The sequence below is a fragment of the Leuresthes tenuis genome, unplaced genomic scaffold, assembly GCF_036924035.1.
Source record: "Leuresthes tenuis unplaced genomic scaffold, fLeuTen1.0.hap1 SCAF_2, whole genome shotgun sequence".
Classification (NCBI taxonomy): Eukaryota; Metazoa; Chordata; class Actinopteri; order Atheriniformes; family Atherinopsidae; genus Leuresthes; species Leuresthes tenuis.
Window position 1 is genome coordinate 2,090,825 of NW_027325356.1, and position 27,122 is coordinate 2,117,946.

Consider the following 27,122-nt stretch of genomic DNA (forward strand, 5'->3'; position numbering starts at 1 on the left):
ACTGGCACAAAGCATGTCATACCCCGGTACCATAGGTGGCGCTGTCCCCATTTCAGCTATCGCTAATAGAGCCACTTCCTGTTGACGTCTTCACCGCCAACAACAACAAACTCAGGCATTCAGAAAGATGGGGAACGCAGAGCGAGATGAAGCTGCGTCCCTCTCCATCTGTGATGAGCTGGTTATGGCAGAGACGATGCACAACGGCGCCTTCTCCATCGCCTTGTTTCTTTCTTTCTGACGACAACAACAGGAATATCGTCTCCTTCCACTTCAGGGGGAAAAAGATCTGGAGCATGCGCAGAACGCTCGATCCGATCCACTGTCGTCTACGTGCACGTTCAGTGCACGTTTGGATTGAGTTATCTCGGGTCTTAATCCGATCTGATCTGATTTTAGTCAGATTAAGGTGTCTACATGAGCTGAATAACTCAGTTTTATTGTAATTTAGCCTTTAATCCGATCCGATTTTAGTCAGATTAAGGCGTCTACATGAGCTGAATGACTCAGTTTTATTGTAATTTAGCCATTAATCCGATCCGATTTTAGTCAGATTAAGGTGTCTACATGAGCTGAATGACTCAGTTTTATTGTAATTTAGCCTTTAATCCGATCCGATTTTAGTCAGATTAAGGCGTCTACATGAGCTGAATAACTCAGTCTCATTGTAATTTAGCCTTTAATCCGATCCGATTTTAGTCAGATTAAGGTGTCTACATGAGCTGAATGACTCAGTTTTATTGTAATTTAGCCATTAATCCGATCCGATTTTAGCCAGATTAAGGCGTCTACATGAGCTGAATGACTCAGTTTTATTGTAATTTAGCCTTTAATCCGATCCGATTTTAGTCAGATTAAGGCGTCTACATGAGCTGAATAACTCAGTCTCATTGTAATTTACCCTTTAATCCGATCCGATTTTAGTCAGATTAAGGTGTCTACATGAGCTGAATGACTCAGTTTTATTGTAATTTAGCCATTAATCCGATCCGATTTTAGTCAGATTAAGGTGTCTACATGAGCTGAATAACTCACTCTCATTGTAATTTAGCCTTTAATCCGATCCGATGGCGCTTATTAACCGCACTGACCGTAAGCATGGATGGTTGTTTGTCCTCTCGCCCAATCACAGCTGCTGGGTAATTTTAACCTATATAATGGCAGCTTATAGCTCCACCTGGTGAACAAACAACCTGATCTTAAACATAGATAAGTTAGAGGCAGAATCATTGGGGTATGGGAGTGTTCCCCAGTCAAAGATCCCTTTGGAAGAACAGGAAGTACCCACAGGATCAGTGGTTGTCCACTAAGGTTGAAGGTTGGCGGTTCGATCCCCAGTAAAAAGACAGCTGGAGGGGTGGAAGTTCATCTCCTTTTCACGGCTGAGCAAGGCACCGTGCTCCCAATTTCATGTATTTAATCTACATGACAAATGATAAAGTCTTAATCTTAATAACCTTCATCAAATTAAGCTTCCTGGGAGTTAAATAGTTGTCTGTCGTCTACGTGCACGTTCAGTGCACGTTTGGGTCGAGTTATCTCGGGTCTTAATCCGATCCGATCCGATTTTAGTCAGATTAAGGCGTCTACATGAGCTGAATAACTCAGTCTCATTGTAATTTATCCATTAATCTGATCCGATTTTAGTCAGATTAAGGTGTCTACATGAGCTGAATAACTCAGTCTTATTGTAATTTAGCCTTTAATCCGATCCGATGGCCCTCATATAACCGCACCGAGTGAGTAGATCTGCCATCTTCTTCCTGTAGCATGCAGCATCTCACAGGTATGCACAAGCCGCCTTTTGGCCTCAGAATCCATCCATTTTCTGTCCCTGCGGGGCTGGAACCTTTCCCAGCTGCCATTGGACGAGAGGCAGGGTACACCTGGACCTCAGGACCTCAGAGACACAACCACGCTCACTCCTAGGGACAATTCAGAGTCACCGATTAACCTGACATGCTTTTGGACGATGGGAGGAAGCCGGAGAGAACCCACACATGCACACTCAGGATCCTGAGAGCTAATTCAGTTAGCATGTTTCTGTACAAACCCCTCAGAAAGACACGGGACTGGAGAAAAGTCAAAGGATGTAAAAACCATGAGGTTTAGGTGTGAAAAGTACTTAATTAGATTTAAGTCTGCTTTAAAATATGCTGGCTTGTACCATAAAAGTGTGATGCTGAATAAGGAGGTGAATATAGTTTCACTACATGACCAGATGCAGTGAAAACTGATGATAACTGACTCTAAAGGTCCAGTTAACAGTATGAATGGGCTGGGAATTCATCCAATTAGTGTAGTTCTGCCAGCCCCACTTTCATCAGAAACATTATCCTAAACATCTGCAATTAGAGCTGTGATTTATCTGAGACACCCCGGCCCTGTTCTGGGTCCTTCTACATGCAAACATGACAGGATGGCCTCAGGGTGCAGAACAGAGCAGCATCAAAGACAAGGCAAGTCTGAATAAGCAGCACCCAGAAAGGGGGGAGGGTTACAAAGTGGTAGAAAGAGCAGGAGAGCAAAGAGGTGGATCCGTTTGAATTGTACTGAAAAGGCTCATCGATCAGGTGATGATCCGAGATGTGGCTGAGCTTCAGTGTGAAACAGCCTGAACAAAGGCTGGAGTATTGGTGTGTGTGAAATGTTCTCTTCAGAGGAGGGTGGTGACGGAGCAGCAGGCGGTAAGTCAGGTAAGAGACCTGATACAGTCCTGATCAACAGTTCTGCAGCTTTCTGAAGCTCTTTCACAGTTTTTCTGCTTTTTCCCTCATCTTCAGTCCTTGTTCCTGAGCATTTTCATGTGTTTTTTCTTTGTTCAGCCACTGAACTCTGAGCTATGAAGCATTCAGGCAGAAAAAAGGCTCCTAACTCAAGGGATGAACCAGTGTTGTGTCGACACAGAACAGACAACTTAGCAAAGAAGCCATTTTAAACTGGATCTTTAGGCACTTTGTCACAAAGACACATCATTTGTTCCCATTTCTTTAGCTGCATCTATGAAAAACAGCAAAGAAAACACAGTTTGACAGACAGAAAATAGGATTTCTGCAGCAACAAGGTGATTCCCAAAGAGCTATTAGCTGAAAACTTGGCATATCTCAGCATGGTGTGCAGTGTGTCCTTAAAACATTTGAGGAAACTGGACAAGTGGAGGACAAAAGAAGAAGTGTCAGGCCTAAAAAACTATCTCCAGCAGATGAACAGGATCTGAAAGTGATGTCCTTAAGAAAGAGGAAAAAATCCAGCTGTGACCTGACAGGACCTGAGAGATGCATCTGGACCTTCAGCTGATCCATCTACTGTTGGCCCAAGCCTCATCAGAAATGGACTAAAGCTTTAAAGCGTGCCGCTTCATGCTTGTTATTCCATCACAGGAGCTGAATGTTCAACCATATTCTGAGAAAACAGACTCAATCCTGTAGGACTCATTTAATCAGGAGCTACTTTTTACCAGAAAAAAAGCCTCATGATGCTTTCAGAACTTTATTCTACAGAAACAGCCTCCACCAGAAAGTTCAGATCAAACAAATCTACATTAACAGAAACCACCAGAGGTCCAATCTAAAGGAAGGAAACCAGCAGCTCCTGCAGTGCGGTGAACAGATAGATGTGAAGGTAGTGATCAGAAATAAGCTGAGCCGGATCACCGGGCTGAAGGTGGGTTTAATCTCACTGCACCGAGCATCTTCTCCCACACCTCTTCAGCTTTTTATCAACATACTTTCTGTTCTCGAGTAAAAACAGAACTTAAGCCCTCCGAACACACACAAACAGAAAAGGAGGCGGCGGCGACCTTTGCCCCGTCGTCCTACCTGGAAAGTTCCTGTCCCACGCTCACTGTGATCCAAGCATGTGGTAACGAGTCCAAGTTCAGCCGAATGAAACGAGCCGAGTGTGCTGCCTCCTTCACATAATCCTCCTCTTTTCAGAGCTCTTCAGCTCTGACAATAAACTCCGGTTCCTTTCTCTCCCTCTCTGCAGACTTTTGTCCCAGTTCTTCCACCTCATGCCCTGCTTTCCTTCACTCTGCCGACTCTCCTCCCACTGCTCCTCCTCCTCGTGCACAAACAGACCAGAAGTCGCCTCCACCTCCGAGGAAACGTCTCCGGTTTCAGCCCATCTCCCTCAGAGAGGTGGGAGGAGAAAGGTGGAAAGAGGAGAAAACCGGGAGAAAGGAGCAGTGTCACCTTTCATGCCGTCAGGACAGTAACAGAGAAGCTTTGTGAGACTCTTTTAAGCCGTGGAATGCATCCCGGAGGCCAGGATCTTTACAGCCTCGTCACTTTGTTTCCAGCATCGCTTTTTCATTCATCTTCTCTTCATTCGTTTTAATCCCAACGATGCGACGCATTCCAAAGAAAAGTAGTGCTATAAACACAGCATTCAGGGCGCAGAGCTGGTGATTTTCATTGCTTTCAGGCACACGTTCAGTGGTGGAAGTTAGCGGTGGGGCTATATGGCAAAAATATCACGATTTTTTTTTAAATAAGATCACGATTTCGATTTTATCACAATCTTAAATTAAAAAGTGAAAAACAGACAGTGTTGCAGAAGTATTTTCGGTGGGCAGCTCGTACCGCGGGTCAAATACTTGAAGCAGGCGTTTGAACGCCTCCTTTTCTACGGTACGATACTTTGCAAGATATAAGCTAACAGCTTCTGTTTCCTCTTTCCATCGCTTGCTTGACTTGTCATACGGAGAGTTTTTGTTAAATGCCTGTTAAGGTTGTCTGTTTTGGTCTTAGCTAGCTGCTGCTTACGCTAGCCGCTGCTTACGCCAGCCGCTGCTAACGCCAGCTGCTGCCTATGCTAGCCGCTGCTAACGCCAGCCGCTGCTAACGCTAGCTGCTGCCTCCCCTGCGGTGCCGTCGGGCCCCTCGCTGTTTGGCTCTCAGCATACTGTTTGTCATTGAACAGGTTTGTCCTGTTGACACCCGACATGTGAACCGTTTCTGTGCAAACTTTGCAAATTACATTTGTTTGCGCTTGATCAGTTGTGGAAAATCCAAACCAATTCCATATAATGGAGGTGGAATTATTTTTAGCGACCAGCTCCTCCGTTCGGCTTTCAGCCACGGCTCTCCATGCAGCTACACACACAAACAAGGAGGCGGGTAAGAAAGCGCGTCACTGCCCGTAGTTCGCTGTGATTGGTCGGTCAGGTTGATGACGTAACACGTCTGGTGCGTCGGTGCATCAGCATAGAACTGCAGTTTATAGAATGTGCCCGAGACGATCCCACGATCTCTGCAGTTTGACAGATCGTTACGGAGCGTCTTCACGTTGCAATCCTTCATGATTTAATATCGTCACATCGCCCGCCCCCTACTGGAAGCCTTTACTGATAAGAGAACTGAAATCAGCAGCTGTAAAGACCTGAGAGAGTTTCCCCAACTGTGGTTCTGGTGATGCCGTCATGCACCAAACTGACATCAGTCCGTCTGTCCAAACCAAGACAATCAATAAAGAAACAAATGCTCAAAGAAAACCACTGAAACGACGCATCAATTCAAACCGAACCCGACTTTATACGTTTATACGCCTGTTTTTCCCGACTGAGAGGCGCTGCTTCTGCTCCCTGATGTCAGGTTTTGACCCGGTTGGCAGTCGGATGCTGGTTTTGTCCTGTTCTGAAGAACTTTTTCAAGTTTTCAGTCCTGCAGCTACACACAGCGGGGGGGCATCTTTACGCTGCTTATTTCTGACATTTATTGGCGTTTAAGTGGATGAAAAAGGTGAAACAAAACCTGTGCAAAGAACCTTGTTCGAACAACCAATTAGAGCCAAAGAGGGGCTTTGAGGCGGAGCCAAAGCCCAGCAGAGAGGAACGTGGGCGGAACCAGCAACTAGTTCTTATTCATTTTCCTATTTTCTGCTTCAACATCCCTGCAGCAATCTACTGGTAAAAATGCAATATAATAAATGTGTTACAGCACTGTAATAACATGATCCCCAACTTTGGTTTTATTAGTGTAGAATCTGGTATAAATAAGAATTAACTGTGTTTTATTTAACTTTGTATGAGTGGAGGCGGCTGTAACCTCAGCGAACAGCTGTTAGCGCAGCAGTCAGCCATGTGGGCGGAAAAAAGGCTGAAAGAAGCGACTTTTATCCCCACAAACTCCACATTATTCACTGAAAAACAACTCAAACAAAGCAGTTCTCAGTTAGTCTTCAGAACGGAAGTGATTTCACGCATGAATGAAAAATAAGAATCATTTTACGACTTAACTTTATCTCTATCAGAAACTCTGCTGAGAGGACTTCAGTTAGGAGTCCTGGACTCAGCACGGTTTCAGCTCCGATCCTGGAAGGTGGAAAGGATTTAGAATCCGGCTCGAAGGACCAATATATCAGAAAAATTCTCTCAAAATTAGGCTCAGAGTCGCTGGATACGATTAACACAAAACATTTATTTCTTACAAGAAAGAGACAAGTCTGCACAACCTGTCAGGAAGCTGCTCAGAGTTGTCTGCTAACAAAATGGTGCTAATGCTATTTATATTGTTTATGGTTGCTGGCCACACAATGTTATGGGAAAAGGCAGTTCTCGCCATTCATTATTATGGGAAGAGACGTTCAATATTATGGGAAAAGGCAGTTCTCGCCATTCATTATTATGGGAAGAGACGTTCAATATTATGGGAAAAGGCAGTTCTCGCCATTCATTATTATGGGAAGAGACGTTCAATGCTATGGGAAAAGGCGCATTTAATATTATGGGAAGACGAGTTCAGACAGTCAAAACACTTTTTCTTGCTACATAGTATTATGAGAAGAGAAAGACAGGAGGAGCCCCCCCCCACCACATCACAGAAACTCTTATTCTTGCAGCTTTTCTCATAGTATAACTTTATATTTTTTCTAACACACAACCACTTTAATTCTGGGGGGTTTATGTTCGTGGCCTTCAGCTGCATTTCATTCAGACTTACTGCTGGTTTAATAAGTAACTTGTCCAGGAAACGAGCCGAATTCCTCAAGCTGCAACGTGCACGCTCCTCAACTCTGACCCATTTAACAGGAGCACACCTGGAGAGGCTGCAGGCAACGAGCAGGCATGTGCAAACCGCTTTGTACACGCCGAGCGTGATGTCATTTGGAGTGAATTTATCCAGCAGCATCATCCGTTTCCCTGGAGGCATGAAGGTAAACTCATATCATCAGATGCACCATAAGGGAGTCGCCGCTCTGCAATTACCGAGCACACAGACCTCCAGGTTTGGCAGCAGTCTGCAGAGAGCGAGCCAGAGCACGCCGCATGCCTGAGCTAACGAAGCTCTGCTGATAGACGCTTCATTAAGGATGAAGATCAGCGGAGTGGATCAGCGGGGGGCCTGGGAACCGGCAGCAGCTCTTATCTCATCTCTCACACAGCATCTAAAGTCATAGCTGCAGGGCAGCTCTGCGCCACACACCAGGAACGCCTGTAATCACCTCCTGTTATGTAAACTGTGGGAAAGCTACCTGGATCCCCCGAGTGTTTCTGCAGGTCGTCACAGGGGAAATTCACCGACATCAGATACAGATTACAGACACGTCTTAAGCTGCTGTGCTGTTTGCTGTTATTAAGCAACCGAAAGAGCTGAAGCATGAAGCCGGTTTCCATAAATACAACTCAACTGGAGACCTTTATTTACAGCCACTTCCATGCAAAGAACACAATATTCGGTTATCCATCAGACAGATCCCTTCATTAAAGAATATATTAACCCAGTATCGTCTCATGTTAATTAGAAATTTAACTACTTCCACAGCTTTCTGTGTTTTGGAGGAACCGGTGAACTGAAGGAAAACAGTTTGTATCGAGCAGGAAATAAAAACCAAAGCAGGTTATCAGGTGACACTGAATCCATCCGGAGTGAATATTGTGAAAAAAAAGGTTAAATCCGTTGTCAGGAATGGTTTTTTATGAGTATTCACCTCCCTGAACGGCCCAGTTTAGAGCTGGTCGGGGGTCTTATTTCACTGCAAAGCTTCTTTCAGCTGTTCCACATGAATCATTTTTACTCTTTCTGTGTAAAAACATTCAAACGCAGCCTTTTCTGTTCGGTTCTGTCAGTTCAGGGGAAAGAAAGCCTGCTGAGGAAGTTTGACCTGAAACCCACAGGGCCGGCCTCTCATCGACCCCCCTACAGGCAGCAGGAGGGAACTGCAACTCTTTACTGAAAAACTTCACTTCCTGTTTGACTTCAGCCAATAATGATCGAAATTCAGCGCCAGCAGTCGGGTTGAATGTGCTTCAGCTGTTCTCTGCCTGCATTAACAGCCGACCCGTGGGTTTGGTTCTGGGAGGAGCTCAGTGCTGATGGTGCCTCCTCCTTTTCACCGAAGACTCTGCAGACGACAGTTCAGACCTGCAGCAGCGAATCAGAGGACTTTTCTTATTGGAGATGATTAAAATCGGATCCACAGATGTTCTCTGGAAGGTCAACAGCAGAAGATGTTTGTGGAGATCTAACCACCAGATGGAAACTATAAGATAATCTGCTGTCTTTAGGACTTCCTTACACCCTTCTTTGCTGTTCCTGTTAATAAATTTCCCCAGAGGCTGCCCGACTGCTCTGATTCTTTCTCTGAAACGTTCTCAGGTACCAAACAGACAGACTCCAAGAACCAGAACCAAACAACGAGCAGAAATGACGTGTTTTGGGAGGGATGGGAAGACCAACGCTGGATTTAAGAGGCTGATCCCAGTAAAAATAGGTGGAAATTAGCAGTAATATCAGCCATAAATGAACAGAAGCTTCGGTTTATTTAAACATCTTCCAGAATAATCCATTTCACCTGAAACAGGACAATCTGTGTTTCTTACATCAGGACAGAAAGTGAGGCAGAGAATGAAAAATGAAGAACTGAATCATTATTTCTCCTCTGAGATGGAAGTAACCCCCAAAAACAGGTCTTAAGCTGAGGTTAGCAGGTCAACAACACTCTCCTCCATCTACTGCAGGAAAAACAGTTGTTCCTGCTGTCTTCTGTCCTCTGGCTGCGAGTCAGGATCAGGTAGCGCTCCTCCGACGAGCCGACAGCTTAACACCAACACTTCCCAGCTTGTCACGGGGTCACAGGTCAGATTTACTGGCCCACAAGGGAGCGTAACCGCCGCCTGGTGCAGCATTTAAACCAGAGGAGGTAGAGAGGTGGAGCAAAGGGCTGAGAGGTGGAGCAAAGGGCTGAGAGGTGGAGCAAAGGGCTGAGAGTCTGCAGAGGTGGAGCAAAGGGCTGAGAGTCTGCAGAGGTGGAGCAAAGGGCTGAGAGTCTGCAGAGGTGGAGCAAAGGGCCGAGAGGTGGAGCAAAGGGCCGAGAGTCTGCAGAGGTGGAGCAAAGGGCCGAGAGTCTGCAGAGGTGGAGCAAAGGGCTGAGAGTCTGCAGAGGTGGAGCAAAGGGCCGAGAGTCTGCAGAGGTGGAGCAAAGGGCCGAGAGTCTGCAGAGGTGGAGCAAAGGGCCGAGAGGTGGAGCAAAGGGCCGAGAGTCTGCAGAGGTGGAGCAAAGGGCCGAGAGTCTGCAGAGGTGGAGCAAAGGGCCGAGAGTCTGCAGAGGTGGAGCAAAGGGCTGAGAGGTGGGGCAAAGGGCTGAGAGGTGGAGCAAAGGGCCGAGAGTCTGCAGAGGTGGAGCAAAGGGCTGAGAGGTGGAGCAAAGGGCCGAGAGTCTGCAGAGGTGGAGCAAAGGGCTGAGAGTCTGCAGAGGTGGAGCAAAGGGCTGAGAGTCTGCAGAGGTGGAGCAAAGGGCCGAGAGTCTGCAGAGGTGGAGCAAAGGGCTGAGAGTCTGCAGAGGTGGAGCAAAGGGCTGAGAGGTGGAGCAAAGGGCCGAGAGTCTGCAGAGGTGGAGCAAAGGGCCGAGAGTCTGCAGAGGTGGAGCAAAGGGCCGAGAGTCTGCAGAGGTGGAGCAAAGGGCCGAGAGTCTGCAGAGGTGGAGCAAAGGGCCGAGAGTCTGGAGAGGTGGAGCAAAGGGCCGAGAGTCTGCAGAGGTGGAGCAAAGGGCCGAGAGTCTGCAGAGGTGGAGCAAAGGGCCGAGAGTCTGCAGAGGTGGAGCAAAGGGCAGAGAGTCTGCAGAGGTGGAGCAAAGGGCCGAGAGTCTGCAGAGGTGGAGCAAAGGGCCGAGAGTCTGCAGAGGTGGAGCAAAGGGCTGAGAGTCTGCAGAGGTGGAGCAAAGGGCCGAGAGTCTGCAGAGGTGGAGCAAAGGGCCGAGAGTCTGCAGAGGTGGAGCAAAGGGCTGAGAGGTGGAGCAAAGGGCTGAGAGGTGGAGCAAAGGGCCGAGAGTCTGCAGAGGTGGAGCAAAGAGCTGAGAGTCTGCAGAGGTGGAGCAAAGGGCCGAGAGTCTGCAGAGGTGGAGCAAAGAGCTGAGAGTCTGCAGAGGTGGAGCAAAGGGCCGAGAGTCTGCAGAGGTGGAGCAAAGGGCCGAGAGTCTGCAGAGGTGGAGCAAAGGGCCGAGAGTCTGCAGAGGTGGAGCAAAGGGCCGAGAGTCTGCAGAGGTGGAGCAAAGGGCCGAGAGTCTGCAGAGGTGGAGCAAAGGGCCGAGAGTCTGCAGAGGTGGAGCAAAGGGCCGAGAGTCTGCAGAGGTGGAGCAAAGGGCCGAGAGTCTGCAGAGGTGGAGCAAAGGGCTGAGAGTCTGCAGAGGTGGAGCAAAGGGCCGAGAGTCTGCAGAGGTGGAGCAAAGGGCCGAGAGTCTGCAGAGGTGGAGCAAAGGGCCGAGAGTCTGCAGAGGTGGAGCAAAGGGCCGAGAGTCTGCAGAGGTTGAATCCGCTGCTGAAGCCAAACCGCGGCCGAACAGCAGCTCAGCGCCACCAACAGAGCAGATTTGGGCTGATTCGGGCGGAGCCTCGCCTGTTGGGCCCGTGAGAACGACAGGAAGGAACGGCGGCAACTGAACGAGGCGCCGCCCAGAAAGAAAGTACCCAGATGCTTCTTTTCCAAAACTTTAAACCCGGATGCTGCTTCAGCCATTTTCACACATGAAAAACTGAGATTTTCTGGGGAAATTCCCACAGAGATGAACTCCCAAAGCTGTGGGAGCGAGGTGACGGCTGCGCTGACCGTGCAGAAACGGCAGAGCGCCGTAAATACTGCAGAGGTGCACACTCACATGCATGTTGCCTCAGAAGCTGCAGATTTTACCTGGAAAACGTGCACATCTGCATCCTAACCAGTCAGAAACCTTTCGGGTCTCCACCGGCTCCACGATTCGCCGTCAGATCCTGAAACTTTCCGCTCAACTCCAGCTCCTGCTTCTTCAGCACCAGAGTTTGACTGAAGAATCATCTCCAGCAGCTGCTCATTTGAAACTAAACTCTGCAAACAACACGAAGTCGTAGGAAAGCTAAAAGGACACGAGGCGCCCGGCAGCTTTGGAGGATCTCTCTCCATCTCGTTCAGGGTAAACATGCGCTGCCCTCTGGCTCCACGCTGCCCTCTGGCTCCACGCTGCCCTCTGGCTCCACGCTGCCCTCTGGCTCCACGCTGCCCGCCCACTCACACTGGATAAATCATGCAGAGCACACATTCAGCAGCTCTTCTGTCTGCTTCCCCGGCTCCGGCTGCCTACACAATGCAGATTCTTTTACAGCAGAGCGGGTCAGAGGTCCTGCTGAGAGCCCACGATAAGCAGCCAGCTGTCGTGCATTCGCTGGTTTCTGAGGGAGCCCACAGAGTCCTGTGCTATGAAAGCTACCTGTGCATGAGTGGGAGGTTCCAGGGCTGTCAATCAATACGATGACTAAAGGACCGCCTGCCAGAAGCTGAGATTCTTGACTTAAAGAAACACTCTGTTGCATAAAACTTTCTTTGGAAATAACTCTTCTCCTTCAGACAGATAACAAGCTGGTAAAAAGTTGTTTTAGTGTTTCTGCAGCATATCAGGAGCTAACCCGGGATCTTTTTTTAGCCCCTTCTCTGTTTGCTTTCTCTGGTATTCCTGATTTTCAGTGACTGAGTTTCAGCAGAGGATTTGAGCTCTGCTCACATCGAACAGCTGAACCTGCGGTTAACCAGGTTAAAACCAGTTTGTCTCTGGATCGATGAACATATTTACTGTTCTGTGCAAACGTGTCACGCCCCCCCCCCCCCCCCCCCCCCCCCCCCCCCCCCTCATTGACTTTGCTGAGGAAAAAGAGAAAAAGCTGCAGAGATTCACTGAAACATGTTCAAACATGAAGTTAAACCCAGAATCTGAGGCAGAAACAGAGTTTTTTCTCAGTTCTCAGCAGCTTTAAAGTGAATCTCTGGTCTGAGCTCCTTTATTCTCCAACACAGCCTGAACCCTCTGAGACAAGCTTTCTGTCATTTCTTTAAGGAGTCTTCAGGAATAGTTCTCCAGGCTTCTTGAAGGACATCCCAAAGCTCTTCTTTGGATGTGGGCTGCCTTTTGTTCCGTTCTCTGTCAGATGATCCCACACTGCTTCAATAATGTTGAGGTCCGGGCTCTGGGGAGGATTCATCCCCCCATAAGACCTGTTGCCACTGATTTTCAGTCCACTTCTTGTGTCATTTGGCACAGCTCAGCCTTTTCTCCCTGTTTCCCTTCCTTAAGAACGGCTTCTTGACAGCCACCCTTCCATGGAGACCATTTCTGATGAGGCTTGGGCCAACAGTAGATGGATCAGCTGAAGGTCCAGATGCATCTCTCAGGTCCTGTCAGGTCACAGCTGGATTTTTTCCTCTTTCTTAAGGACATCACTTTCAGATCCTGTTCATCTGCTGGAGATAGTTTTTTAGGCCTGACACTTCTTCTTTTGTCCTCCACTTGTCCAGTTTCCTCAAATGTTTTAAGGACACACTGCACACCATGCTGAGATATGCCAAGTTTTCAGCTAATAGCTCTTTGGGAATCACCTTGTTGCTGCAGAAATCCTATTTTCTGTCTGTCAAACTGTGTTTTCTTTGCTGTTTTTCATAGATGCAGCTAAAGAAATGGGAACAAATGATGTGTCTTTGTGACAATAGTGCCTAAAGATCCAGTTTAAAACGGCTTCTTTGCTAAGTTGTCTGTTCTGTGTCGACACAACACTGGTTCATCCCTTGAGTTAGGAGCCTTTTTTCTGCCTGAATGCTTCAAAGGTCATTGTTAAGTGGCTGAACAAAGAAAAAACACTGAAAATGCTCAGGAACAAGGACTGAAGATGAGGGAAGAAGCAGAAAATGTCCAAAGAAAAACTCTGAAAGAGCTTCAGAAAGCTGCAGAACTGTCGATCAGGACACTTTAAAGGTTCCAGAAAGTCTGAATGTGTGGAAGCTTCAGTGGGATAAAAGCTCTAAAAGCCTTACATTATGTAACATTGTGGTTGTTTTACATCGTTTTGAAGTCATTCATGTCTCTTTGTATTGATCCTGAATGGCTCTGAAGAATATTTTCCTTATTTTCGTTACTTAAAGTTTGTTTCTTTTGAATGATGGTTTTTCACTTCTTTCTGGCAGCTTCCCAGCAGCTGCACCTGCGTCCTGATTGGACGGATTAAAAGAGATGATGTGATGCTCCAGGGTGGGATTAGAGATCCGACTGTCCTCAGTGTGTTTGGTAGGAACTGGGATGGACAGTTGGAGGACCTGGAGGCTGCTGCTGCTCCATCAGCTGCAGCTGAGAGGCGGAGGACATAAAGAAGCACCAACAGCTCTGACCTGACCTCTGCCCACACAGTCAGCGCCTTCCTGACAAACTGCACATTTCTGCACATTTCTGCCAAAGCATCCAAACTTTTCAACGTTCAAGACTAAATCACAGCAATTTATTGACTTCAAATTACAGTTTCCTTCTCTTTTGTCAGAGTTGCTCTTTGGTTAAATGTCAGAAAAGGCCGACAGGAAGCGAATAAACGCCGTTTTGTTACAGATGATGAACCAGATGCAGCAAACGTGTCCTTTAAGCCTTTTGAGGGTTCCATGTGTCAATTTCTATTGCATCTCTTTGTCTTTGCAGATGCTCTGAATTTCTTTTTATTTCTGATTTGCCCAGAGGAACTTTTAAAGAACGATTCCTCACAGTTGCGGCGGGTTCAGGCTGAACCCAAGTGGATGGACGAGTGCAGAAAGGCATCACAAATATGTCTCCACTCCACTAAAAACACAGTTCGGGTCCATTTTTGTTAAAGAATGCCTCAAACAGCAGAGAAAAGCAGGCACATCACATCCCTACATGCACAGGACCCGTGACACCAGGTTAGATATAAATGGGTCAAAGGATTTTACCCATGAGTGACGAGAGGGAAGAAGCTGAAAAACCCAGGGGGCGATGACATCACACATCTTTGTGATGGAGGAAGACGCCAAAGAGGACAAGACATCAAATGCAGGAGAGTTGTGAGCAAACAGCATGAGACGTTGTAGACATGCATCCTGTGGAACCCAGGATTAGGTCCCAGGGGCCATTTAATCAAGCATGTATTTTGCCCAGAAAATAATTATTCACAAATACTTGGCCCAAAATGATAAAACTGCTAGTTAAAGGGTATAACCCCAACCATTTTTTCTATTTATATGTATATTAATTTATGGGGGTGTATTGCGATAATTTTGGGTTTAAGATAAAAAAATAAAAAGCCCGGAAACGTTACGGTAATGAACTTTAAGGTTGAAATGTTGTCATAAAATATAAAGTAATCCATCAAATGCAATAAGAACAGTAGTTCTACAATTAGTACATACCATAGTTTTATATATAATACAAAAGGTTGATTGTTTTAGTAGTTTAGTCGATCAAATCCTTACAGAAACGTCAAAATGCAATTTCGTGAGAATCACCCATATGAGAGGCCTCATATTGTCAAGACCATGAATGCTGAACTCTAAGTCCTGGCTGGGATCATAAAGAATGGAAAGAAGCCCAAAAAGAAGCGCTGCTCGAGCAGAGAAGATGACGCTAAAGTGTTTTTCTGAATGTGAGAAGATGATGGACGACGTCAGGTTTCCACACGAGTAAAACACATCAGACGCGTTTCCTGCTTGGCGTCGTCATAGCAACAAGCTGCAGCGTTACTGTAATTCAGGAAGAGTTTTAGGAACAGGACACAAACCACGAGGAGAAGAACTGGATAGTAGTGGTTAGATTGCCACCCTCATGTGGGAGACCTGGGTTCAAATCCCCTGCATGAAAGGTATTACCTCCAGTAGGGGTCCTTAGGCAAGGCCCCCTTACCCTACCTGCCTACCTGTAAGTCGCTTTGGATAAAAGCGTTCTGCTAAATGCAGAAACATGAACATGAGGAGAAGAACTGTGGTGGACCTCCACGAGAGGAACATGCAGCTCTTCTGCAGGAGTTACTTTCATGTCTGGGTTATTTTTCATCCCAAATCTGAGCGTTTCGTGAGGATCAGAGCAGGTCAGATCGTTCTTTTTTAATAAATCTGTCAATTCCTCAAACATCCTCCAACTGTCCCGTGAACCCGAGCAGCCTCCCCCTGCCCTCCGTCTCAATCAGCCTCCCTCTGCTGTCACGGCTGTCGCTCATCAGCGCTAACGCAACACGACAGCGGCATGGCGAGCTCTGCACAGGAGACGCTCACGTGCACATGCACGTGCACGCACACCAGCAGCACCCGGCCCACACAGCAGGCTGAATACAGCTAACTGTATAGCTAACCTCACTGTTTACAAGCTGCACGAGCAGTAAAAGATGTGAATAAAATACACAAACTGATCTGTAAGAAGTGAGCTTTATGCGCCTGGCTGCAGAAGAAGAACCCGTCTCTGATCAGGAGGGACTCGGACCCCCCCCCCCCCCCCACGGCTCACCCGTGACCTTCTGAATCATCTCCATCGTTCTGAAGATGTCTGCAGGTCGCTTCTTGACCTTCTGGAGGTCTGACTTTGTGTGACTGTATTCTTTTACCCCGACAGTCCTTAAAAGTGATCAGTCTGAGCTCGATTAAAAGAGGTTGATCGCTGAGATAAAAACCAACGCTTTCTTCTTCTGTGGTGCTTCACAGCAGGCAAAGTCACACAGAGGACTCATCACTCTCCATCAGACTGGAATCTTTCTGCTGTTAATTCACATGAAAACTTCTGTAAATTCCTTTCTAAGTCGTCTTAAATCAAACAGAAGGGACTCGAGGAAATGTGTCTGAGACACTAAATGTAAGCGACTGTTGGCTCGAGGACCGACGACAGAAAAGCTCACACACGAACTTGTGGATCCTGCCGTGATGCATCATTATTCTGCTCCACGATCAGAGTGTGCTCGTTGCGCTTTGATGCCGTTGGACTTTGTTGGCTTCTGTTAATGTGATGAGTCACAGCTGCTATTTCTGTGCAGGACACAAACGCTGCAGCTGCCTCGTGCTTTCAGCCATCGGCTGGTCTGAGGTCTGCGCAGGACGCCGTCCTTTCATCAGAGCCATTCGCCTGATCAATACGCAGATGCTAAGGCGTCCGAGTATCTGGATCAACATTCTTCCTTCCACTTTTCTACTTTAAAAGACTTCAAAAATTCAGCATTACATCATTATTTCTGGGATAATTTACTAATCGAATCTTAATGCGTGATGTCATTCAGAAACTTATCTAATCGAGACCCAAATATCGGTTTATTTTATAGTTTGACTCGCAAACTAACCGAGATATAAACGATATAAAAGATTTAATCGCACGATTAATCCAGTAAAAGTGCACAAATATTCAGTCACTACAGTCAAAAGAGTGTCCTGAACAGAAGATGGTGAAGAGCTTTTCGGGGACTGAGCAGCTCGGTGTGCACACTAAGACCAAAAAAGTTCTGAGGTCTTTCCACCGGCTGCCGGTCCATCAGAGGATAGACTTTAAAGTTCTGATGCCGGTCCATCAGAGGATAGACTTTAAAGTTCTGATGCTGGTCCATAAAGCTCTGAATGGTCCAAAATACATCAGTGACCTCCTGACCCAGTAAGAACCTCCCAGACCCCTCAGGTCATCTGGATCCGGTTCTTTATCAGTTCCCAGAGTCAGAACCAGACCTGGAGAAGCTGCATTCAGCTTCTATGCTCCACATGTCTGGAACAAACTCCCAGAAAGCCTCAGATCAGCTGAAACTCTCAGGATTTAAGTCCAGGTTGAAGAAACATCTATTTTCAGCTGCATTTGAATAAGCTTGAGTTTCAAAACGGAATCATATTTTAACTCCTGATTTTATCTACTGTTCTTATTTCTTTCTTTTGTTTACATTTCAAATCCTGCTTTTTATTTCTTCTGTTTTAATGTCTCTGTAAAGCTCTTTGAATCAGCTTGTTGTTGAATTGTCGCCTTGCCTAACGCAGCCGGTGTGAGCCCCCGGTAACGCAGCTGTGGTTCCCGTTTCCTGCCTGCTGAGTGCAAACAGCAACAAGACAAGTTGTGCTTTTGATAATCCTGTAAATACCTGGAATGAGTCTGCAAACACAAGTCAGGACGATTTATGTTTGTTGCCAAACCTTCCCTTCAGTTTTCATTGGCCGAGTCAAACCTTAACGATCAATAATGACCCTCTGAAAGCTCTTATATGGGCTATGAGGGTTCGCTGCAGTATGAGTGAAGCAGTGTTTAAAGGGCACTCCAGCTCTTGTTATGTATTCTTTGCATCATCATAAGTCACTGCATCAGTCTATATTCACTCATTCCTGCACCGTTTATGCAGCAGCAGGCGCTGGAATCTATTTTCCGCCGCTCCCTGTGCTGCTGATGCATTGTGCTGCGTTCAGGTGAGTCACAAAGTGCTGAGAGGCGTTTGATTTTGAGATTCCTGTGACAGTCCTTCAGTTCGAATGTCGGCTACCAGAGGGCACCAAGGGTGTGAAAGAAACAGAAAGGCAGAGAGGAAGGAGGCTGCAAGGAGATGTGGAGGGAAATGATTAAGTATAGTTGGGAGTTCATTTCCCAGCAGAGCCACGGCTCCATTTCTTTCAATCCCCCAACAAGAGATTCATCTCTTTGACAGGAAGGCAGGAGTGTGTTTTTCTGTGTGGGCAGTGATAGTCGACACTGTGAGCAGAAGACACCCATTAATAAGAGCTCTTCACTGTACCAATCACACGGTGTCTTCTCCAATCTCTGTTCGCCTCTTTGCCCTCCTTCAGTCTTCTCAGCAGTCATAACAAATGCAGGAGATGGATCAGCTGGAGGGCCTCATCATTCACTCCCCATGAAGAAGAGGACGGCCGGGCGGGGGGGTGCTGCTGGGACCTCTGACGGCGTCCGAGTCTCTTCTTCTGAGGTTCACTCGCCTCCTTTGCCTGAAACGAATGTGATCTCAACATGTCCAACCGCCACTTATCTTTCAATGAATCCTTCTGCTTCAACAGGAAGTTCTTCAGACTGAAAAGCATTTAGTCTTGAGACAGAACTTCCTGCTTTTCTTTTTTCAGTCCAAACCTGGAAACGCAGGTTTACCAGAGGGACTCAGGACGCAGGGTCGTGGTTTCAAGATGGTTTTATTATAAACTAAACACAAGACAGCAGATCACGGCGCTGCAGGGCAGAAAGAAACTGCTATAAAAGGCCTAAACGCTCTCCTCCGTACCTATGATGGAAAGTTAACAAACAAACTCTCTCCAAACTGGGAGGAAAACAGAAATGCTATGAAGACTTTAACAAAACTAAGTCACGCTCTCAAAATGAGGCGGAATAAAACAAAGGCACTCTTTACAAAACAGAGGCTCTATGAAAATGTAACTAACTAAAAGCTCTCCTTTAACGGAGGCGACTAGGAATGGTTACAACAGAAATCGCTCCTGAAAACGGAGGAAAAACAAAGCTATGAAACTTACCGTTACCATAAATATATTAAGGCTATGGAAGTAGAATAAATTACAAAGCAAGACAGCACTGCTGGCTGGTGGAATCTGTGGGTTCAAGACAAGACAAAAGGCTGGTAATGAAGCTCAAAATGAGACAACAAACTGGCACAAGACAAGGGAAACAGACTATTTGAACACATGAGGGACCAAAGGGGAACAGGTGGAAACACTTTGGGAATCAGGGAAGACAAAGAGACGCTTTACACGGGAGGAAGGGGAAGATACCTGAAAGGAGAGGAGAAGGTCAGTGACTTTTCAAAATAAAACAGGAAATGACGAGACATGGAACGGAAAATAAACCGCGACAGGTGACAGAAACGAGCCGTTGCCTTTGACCCGTCCGGTAATCCGAGTGTTTCTCAGTGAAGAGTCGGAGAGAAACCGTGTGGCTGCCAATGAGCTGTGGAAGACTTCCAAGTCATTACCATCATGTCGCTGATTATTGACGCCTCATTCAGCCACTCTGTCAACAAGAAATTACGTTTCCAGCAGAAAGTGTGACAGCAACACATCAGCACTGCGGCATGAACTCCTTTTATCTGAGATTATCGGCGCCCAATAAACAGCAGGCTGAAGGTGACATCATGCCTTCTGCTGCTGTCGAACAGAAAGTATGATGTCACCGGTGACATCATGCCTTCTGCTGTTGAACAGAAAGGATGATGTCACCAGTGACATCATGCCTTCTGCTGTTGAACAGCTGATGTCACCTGTGACATCATGCCTTCTGCTGCTGTCGAACAGAAAGTATGATGTCACCGGTGACATCATGCCTTCTGCTGTTGAACAGAAAGGATGATGTCACCTGTGACATCATGCCTTCTGCTGTTGAACAGAAAGGATGATGTCACCTGTGACATCATGCCTTCTGCTGTTGAACAGAAAGTATGACGTCACCGGTGACATCATGCTTTCTGCTGTTGAACAGAAAGCATGATGTCACCGGTGACATCAGATGTTCCGCAGCAGCTGGTTGGAGGTTTACAGCCACCGACTGTTTCTCTCAAAGTGCTAACTTCTTTAATTGGACGGAGGCACATTTGGTTGGAAAGCAGCGAGTTTCAGCAGAAAAGTAGAGTCAGAGGCACCGATTATATTTAACCTCGAACTGTGGCACGAGTTTAAGTTGTGATGACGCCTTCAAACATTTACATTAACGCGTTAATATGTGCTGCGTACTTTCAAACCTGTTATTCTGGTTATTTACATGTTTGTTGTTTATTCTGGTTATTTACATCTTTCTTGTTTATTCTGGTTATTTACATGTTTGTTGTTTATTCTGGTTATTTACATCTTTCTTGTTTATTCTGGTTATTTACATGTTTGTTGTTTATTCTGGTTATTTACATCTTTCTTGTTTATTCTGGTTATTTACATGTTTGTTGTTTATTCTGGTTATTTACATCTTTCTTGTTTATTCTGGTTATTTACATGTTTCTTGTTTATTCTGGTTATTTACATGTTTGTTGTTTATTCTGGTTATTTACATGTTTGTTGTTTATTCTGGTTATTTACATCTTTCTTGTTTATTCTGGTTATTTACATGTTTGTTGTTTATTCTGGTTATTTACATCTTTCTTGTTTATTCTGGTTATTTAAATCTTTCTTGTTTATTCTGGTTATTTAAATCTTTCTTGTTTATTCTGGTTATTTACATCTTTCTTGTTTATTCTGGTTATTTACATCTTTCTTGTTTATTCTGGTTATTTAAATCTTTCTTGTTTATTCTGGTTATTTAAATCTTTCTTGTTTATTCTGGTTATTTACATGTTTGTTGTTTATTTTGGTTATTTACATCTTTCTTGTTTATTCTGGTTATTTACATCTTTCTTGTTTATTCTGGTTATTTACATCTTTCTTGTTTATTCTGGTTATTTAAATCTTTCTTGTTTATTCTGGTTATTTACATGTTTGTTGTTTATTTTGGTTATTTACATCTTTCTTGTTTATTCTGGTTATTTACATCTTTCTTGTTTATTCTGGTTATTTACATATTTCTTGTTTATTCTGGTTATTTACATCTTTCTTGTTTATTCTGGTTATTTACATCTTTCTTGTTTATTCTGGTTATTTACATCTTTCTTGTTTATTCTGGTTATTTACATATTTCTTGTTTATTCTGGTTATTTACATCTTTCTTGTTTATTCTGGAAGGAATTCAATTTGTCTTAAGATAAAAACGATTGTGACATCATACACGTGGCACCAAGCTAAAGCCAAACATTCAGTCCATTTCATATATATATATATATATATATATATATATATATATATATATATATATATATATATATATATATATATATATACTGGTTTGTAAAGCATTATGTGAGAACAAAATGTTTTCCCAGCCCACAGAGCAAGTGTAAATGCCAAATGATCTCCCATATTACTTTATTTCCATATAGCATAATCCCTTTTCTCTTTAGAATGTGTCAAACTTCTGTTTATATGAACCTTTTATCTATATATATATATATATTACAGGTAGGGTAAGGGGGTCTTGCCTAAGGACCCCTACTGGAGGTAATACCATTCATGCAGGGGATTTGAACCCAGGTGAAAGGTGGCAATCAAACCACTACACTATCCAGTCCCTAAATGTCCTACATGCTGCTGTTCAATGACCGAATGAGCTACAGGTGGATGCTGGGTGGTGCAGGGCCTTAAAGGCAGGTGGTGTGTGGTGGAGAAGCAGCAGCATAGATGGCTCCTCGGTTTAAACAGACCGCCCAGATAAGTTCCATAAGTGGCCGATCATGTGGGAGGCAGCAGAGCGGCTCGAGTTGGCTCCATTTAGGAAAGGATCTGGCCCGGTTCATGATAGAACAGGTCCAACTTCTGCCTCAGAGGAGCCCCCCCCCTCACTTTTAATCACTTTGTAAGTTCTGTTGTGCAGTCAGGAAGTTTTTAAATGTCACAGCTCCTCTAAAAGCTGCATCACTGCAGGAGTTACATCACTCCAGCCATTATGATTCATCATATACTCGAGTTTTCATTAAAGCCGCGGAACAGGTTATCTGACAGTAATGTTCAATCTTATGAGAAAAAGCTCTTTATGTAACCGCTTATTACCATGTTGACCAGAATATCATTTGTATAACCAAAAGGCTCCCCCGACACGATTCAAAATAAGCTTCAAAATGCAAGAAAAAAATGACAAATCACTCGAAAATGCATCTTTAACTCCAGCCAAAAGCCCAAAATATTCCCGTTCTCTGATGCTGTTGGTTTGGGACCATCGAAATACGGATTTATACGGTGCTTCCTGTCCTGGGAATCCAGCCTAATTAAATACGAAAGCTCCGAACTCCCAGCGGCCCAGACGACCCCATCAGCAGACCACATGACCTCCAGTGTTTTCTATGGGTCCAATGAAAGCAGGGGTCAGAGGTCAGAGGTCAGAGGTGAGGGATTAGGTGAGGGCCCTGTGGCCATGACGGGTCACCTCTGACTGGAAAGCAGTGGGGGGGGGGGGAGCTGTGTGTGTCAGAGTAAAAGCTCATTACAACTCCTGCAGGTCAGCCACAAGCAGAGCACATCAATCAGTGAGAGCGTCGCATTTCTGCACAGCAGGCAGTTTAACCACAGGACTCCTCACACGCAGCTAAACGTTTTCATAGCAACCCGAGCCACAGGGGATGAAACCGTCCCCACGATGACACAGAACCAGAACCATCCCTTAGTTTTAGTTCTCAGGGCCTCACCTTTAGTTTTCCAACCTCATAAAGCCAGAGAGCACAAAGCAGGCGGCTTTATAAATGATCCAGATCCAGAACTTTCTACTCAGAATGGAAGAAAAGGGTCTTTGTAAAAGCTTAAACCCTCCAGATGCTGTCTGCTCAGCAGGAAAAGGAGTAAATGTGGAAACTGTGCGATGCTCCCAGGACTAAAAAGTAAGGAGATACTTTGCAAAGGTCAACCTGCAACAAATAGTGTGTGAGACGTTTTCTCTCCCACTCAGTGGAATAAAACACACAATTTTAATTAGATGTATTTTGTTGGTAGAAAGCAGCAGTTTCTGATCAGAGGTCCTCATTTCATTATAAACTTTCAAGAAAACATGAACTTAAACCCAGAATCTGAGGCAGAAACAGAGTTTTTTATCAGTTCTCAGCAGCTTTAAAGTGAATATCTGGTCTGAGCTCCTTTATTCTCCAACACAGCCTGAACCCTCTGAGACGAGCTTTCTGTCATTTCTTTAAGGAGTCTTCAGGAATAGTTCTCCAGGCTTCTTGAAGGACATCCCAAAGCTCTTCTTTGGATGTGGGCTGCCTTTTGTTCCGTTCTCTGTCAGATGATCCCACACTGCTTCAATAATGTTGAGGTCCGGGCTCTGGGGAGGATTCATCCCTCCATAAGACCTGTTGCCACTGATTTTCAGTCCACTTCTTGTGTCATTTGGCACAGCTCAGCCTTTTCTCCCTGTTTCCCTTCCTTAAGAATGGCTTCTTGACAGCCACCCTTCCATGGAGACCATTTCTGATGAGGCTTGGGCCAACAGTAGATGGATCAGCTGAAGGTCCAGATGCATCTCTCAGGTCCTGTCAGGTCACAGCTGGATTTTTTCCTCTTTCTTAAGGACATCACTTTCAGATCCTGTTCATCTGCTGGAGATAGTTTTTTAGGCCTGACACTTCTTCTTTTGTCCTCCACTTGTCCAGTTTCCTCAAATGTTTTAAGGACACACTGCACACCATGCTGAGATATGCCAAGTTTTCAGCTAATAGCTCTTTGGGAATCACCTTGTTGCTGCAGAAATCCTATTTTCTGTCTGTCAAACTGTGTTTTCTTTGCTGTTTTTCATAGATGCAGCTAAAGAAATGGGAACAAATGATGTGTCTTTGTGACAGGCTGCTGGTAACAAAGAGCCTAAAGATCCAGTTTAAAACGGCTTCTTTGCTAAGTTGTCTGTTCTGTGTCGACACAACACTGCTTCATCCCTTGAGTTAGGAGCCTTTTTTCTGCCTGAATGCTTCAAAGGTCAGAGTTCAGTGGCTGAACAAAGAAAAAACACTGAAAATGCTCAGGAACAAGGACTGAAGATGAGGGAAAAAGCAGAAAATATCCAAAGAAAAACAGTGAAAGAGCTTCAGAAAGCAGCAGAACTATTGATCAGGACACTTTAAAGGTTACAGAAAGTCTGAATGTGTGGAAGCTTCATTGGGATAAAAACTCTAAAAGCCTTACAGTATGTAAAGTTTTCAGCTAACAGCTCTTTGGGAATCATCCTACTATACATAAAATAAAGTAGTTCACTAACAAAAGCAGTGATGCATATGTCCAGATGTGCAGCCAATCCCCTCTTTGGACAAATGGACTTTGTGTGCATCTGCTGCAGCTTTCAAATCTTCTTAATGCATTATTACGCTGCTGGATTAATATAACTGGAGACCAGCTGCAGGTCCCATGTTCTTTGCCTGATGAACTGGGGAATTCATGTTAGGGTTGAGCTGGCATCGAAACACCTCCTGAAGTCACCACAGAGAGAAACGACCCGTGTTAGAGGCTGTGATGCCCCCCCCAGTTAAGTCAACCATCTGCTTTATGTGTTCTGATGGAGCTGACAGCGCACTGGAGGATCATCTCCCGCGTGCAGCAAAGACCTCAGAGGCTGTTTATTCCCCAGCTCTAAATACCCTGCGGCAGGCTGGTGGAGGACGGACGGCACAACGTCGCGTCTCTTAACTCATCAGGATGAAACCACGGCAACACAAGCGCACGTGCAGCAAGCTCCCTGTGGACTTGTGCTGCTAAGGAAGGACGAGGCCTGATGGAAAGCAAAGCCGTTCTGCAGAGCTGTGAAAGTGTGGCAGCAGTGATAACAGGAAACGATCAATAAGTTCCCCTCAACAGTCTGATGGCTGCATGTTTGCATGGCAAACGGACCCGGATCCCTTAGAGCAGGGGTCGGGAACCTATGGATGACTGCATCTGGATCGCAGATAAAACTAAATATTCTCACTTGTTTTAATCCATCCATCGATTTTTCATGTCCTGTTCAGGGCTGCAGGAGCAACTGTCCATTATTTTAATTGGATGATACTGGACTACGTTGGCAGCGTAAAACAGGTAAACGCCCCCTTTTGAATCAGTCTGCTCGGTCATTAGCTCAAAGCTAACCCTTCGACGAAGAAGATGGCGAAAAGAAAAAAAGATGACGAGTATCGTACATTTCAGGCCGAATGGACTGAAGAATTCGCCTTTGTGGAGAGAGCAAATTCTGCGGTGTGTCTAATTTGCAAAGACAAAATTACATCGATGAAACGGTCGAATGTAAAGCGGCACTTCGACACGCGCCATGCTACCTTTGCATCAAAATACCCGGCAGGAGACGGCAGAAAGAAAGCGTGCCAAGAGCTACTGAGCAGGGTACAAGCTAGAGCTACTGAGCAGGGTACAAGCTAGAGCTACTGAGCAGGGTACAAGCTAGAGCTACTGAGCAGGGTACAAGCTAGAGCTACTGAGCAGGGTACAAGCTAGAGCTACTGAGCAGGGTACAAGCTAGAGCTACTGAGCAGGGTACAAGCTAGAGCTACTGAGCAGGGTACAAGCCAGAGCTACTGAGCAGGGTACAAGCTAGAGCTACTGAGCAGGGTACAAGCTAGAGCTACTGAGCAGGGTACAAGCTAGAGCTACTGAGCAGGGTACAAGCTAGAGCTACTGAGCAGGGTACAAGCTAGAGCTACTGAGCAGCGTACAAGCTAGAGCTACTGAGCAGGGTACAAGCTAGAGCTACTGAGCAGGGTACAAGCTAGAGCTACTGAGCAGCGTACAAGCTAGAGCTACTGAGCAGGGTACAAGCTAGCTAGCAGCAACCCGGCAAGGTGACTATAATTCTGCTAGCTTTGCTGGATCTTTAGCAATAGTGAGGAACGGAAAACCGTTCACAGATAGCGAGTATGCTAATAAATAATATGCTAATATATGCTAATATAATATGCTAATAAATTCAGAGGCTTATTATACTGACATTTAGTTGAATTCACTTTTAAAATATATTATATGGCTCTCATTGAAATAAATTTCCAAGTTTTTTGCTTTCATGGCTCTCTTAGTCAAAAAGGTTCCCGACCCCTGGCTTAGAGAAAGACCCTGTGTGTCACAATGTGTTGGACACAGGTCCGTCAGCTGTGAGCAAATCTGATGGAACAATTAATCAGGCCTCATCAGGCCTCATGTTTCTGTCCTCTGAGACAAAAGATACAGAGAAAGGACACCAGGAATTCAGCATAAAAGTGCCCAATGTTGCCCAAATAAACCCGGAGTCCAACAAACTGAGACTGACAACAGAACCTGAGCTCACTTGGGTTTGTGGCTTTAACAGAGCGAGGCCGGCTGCATCAACACAACCAAACCTTTGCAGCCTCTTCAGATTCTGTGGTTCTGTGCAACATCCACTCAGTTTAACCGATGCATTCTTTTCAGCCAGATGATGATTTGATGCTTTTATTTGACCGTTCTGATTAGAAACGGAATATTTTGTGGGTTTTGGACTGTTGGGCAAATAAAAACGAGCACTTTGAGTCTCCTTCGGCTTTAGGAAAAGAACAGCAGTCACCGTTTTCACTCCTAAATCAGTCAGTGTTGTGATCATGTCAGCTTTTTATTCTGTGGTGGATTATTCTGCTTAAAAGAAATGCTTCAAGCTGGATTTTAATGCCAAATCTCACACAGACTCATTCTGATGATACTTACTGCAAGTGCAACAAAGCCCTGACCAGCCAGAAGCTTCTTTATCCCAACTGTTCAATGAGATCAAACACAAAGAAAAATACTTCATGCAATACACAGCCACAGCTGAGATGTGACCGATCTGAGAAAACTAAGTCGTGGCTCGCTGTGGAGCCGTGATGAACATTTAAATGCATCGTTAAAACAAAAGCAACAACTTAAAATCATTTTGCATTTGCTGTACCTGTAAAAATCTGTCAGTTGTACAATAAGCTTGAAGAGAAATGAGCTGATAATGTTCTTTAATTTCCCATCGAAGAAACTTATTATCGGTGATTTTTTTCCTCGTTGGAAGCAGAATACACAGAATTCCCATTTGTAATTGAATGCAGCGTCCCACCATCTGAACCGTCTCAGTCTCAGAAAAACATCTGAGCCACAGCTGTTGATTTCCGACGTGTGACGGAGGAATTATGGCGAGATTTGACTCTCCGTTTCTAGCCTGAACCAATTAACCGCAGAAAGATTGGGCCTAAAGCGTGATCTGTTCCCACCGTCTGAGGCTGGATCTGGAAATAAAATCTTTTCTCTCAGTTCGGTGTGTGTTAGTCTGAGCTCTCAGACCAGATCCTGTGCATCAGATTGAGATGATATCATTTCCTACATCAACGGATTTGTTGATGCTAATACTGAGCGCAACATGAAATA

General features: G+C 45.3%; 1 protein-coding gene across 2 annotated transcripts in view; it reads right to left on the minus strand.

Annotated features, from left to right (window-relative positions):
* The window catches only part of large2 (LARGE xylosyl- and glucuronyltransferase 2), a 130,075-nt gene that overhangs the window by 53,596 nt on the left and 49,357 nt on the right, over positions 1–27,122 (minus strand). Inside the window, exon 1 of one of the 2 annotated variants that reach the window (XM_072379834.1) lies at positions 3,819–4,030. The exons of the other annotated variant lie outside the window; for it this stretch is intronic. The gene's annotated coding sequence lies outside the window, so the exon portion shown is untranslated. Of the gene's footprint in view, positions 1–3,818; positions 4,031–27,122 lie in introns of those variants that run through there. 2 annotated transcript variants of the gene reach the window in all.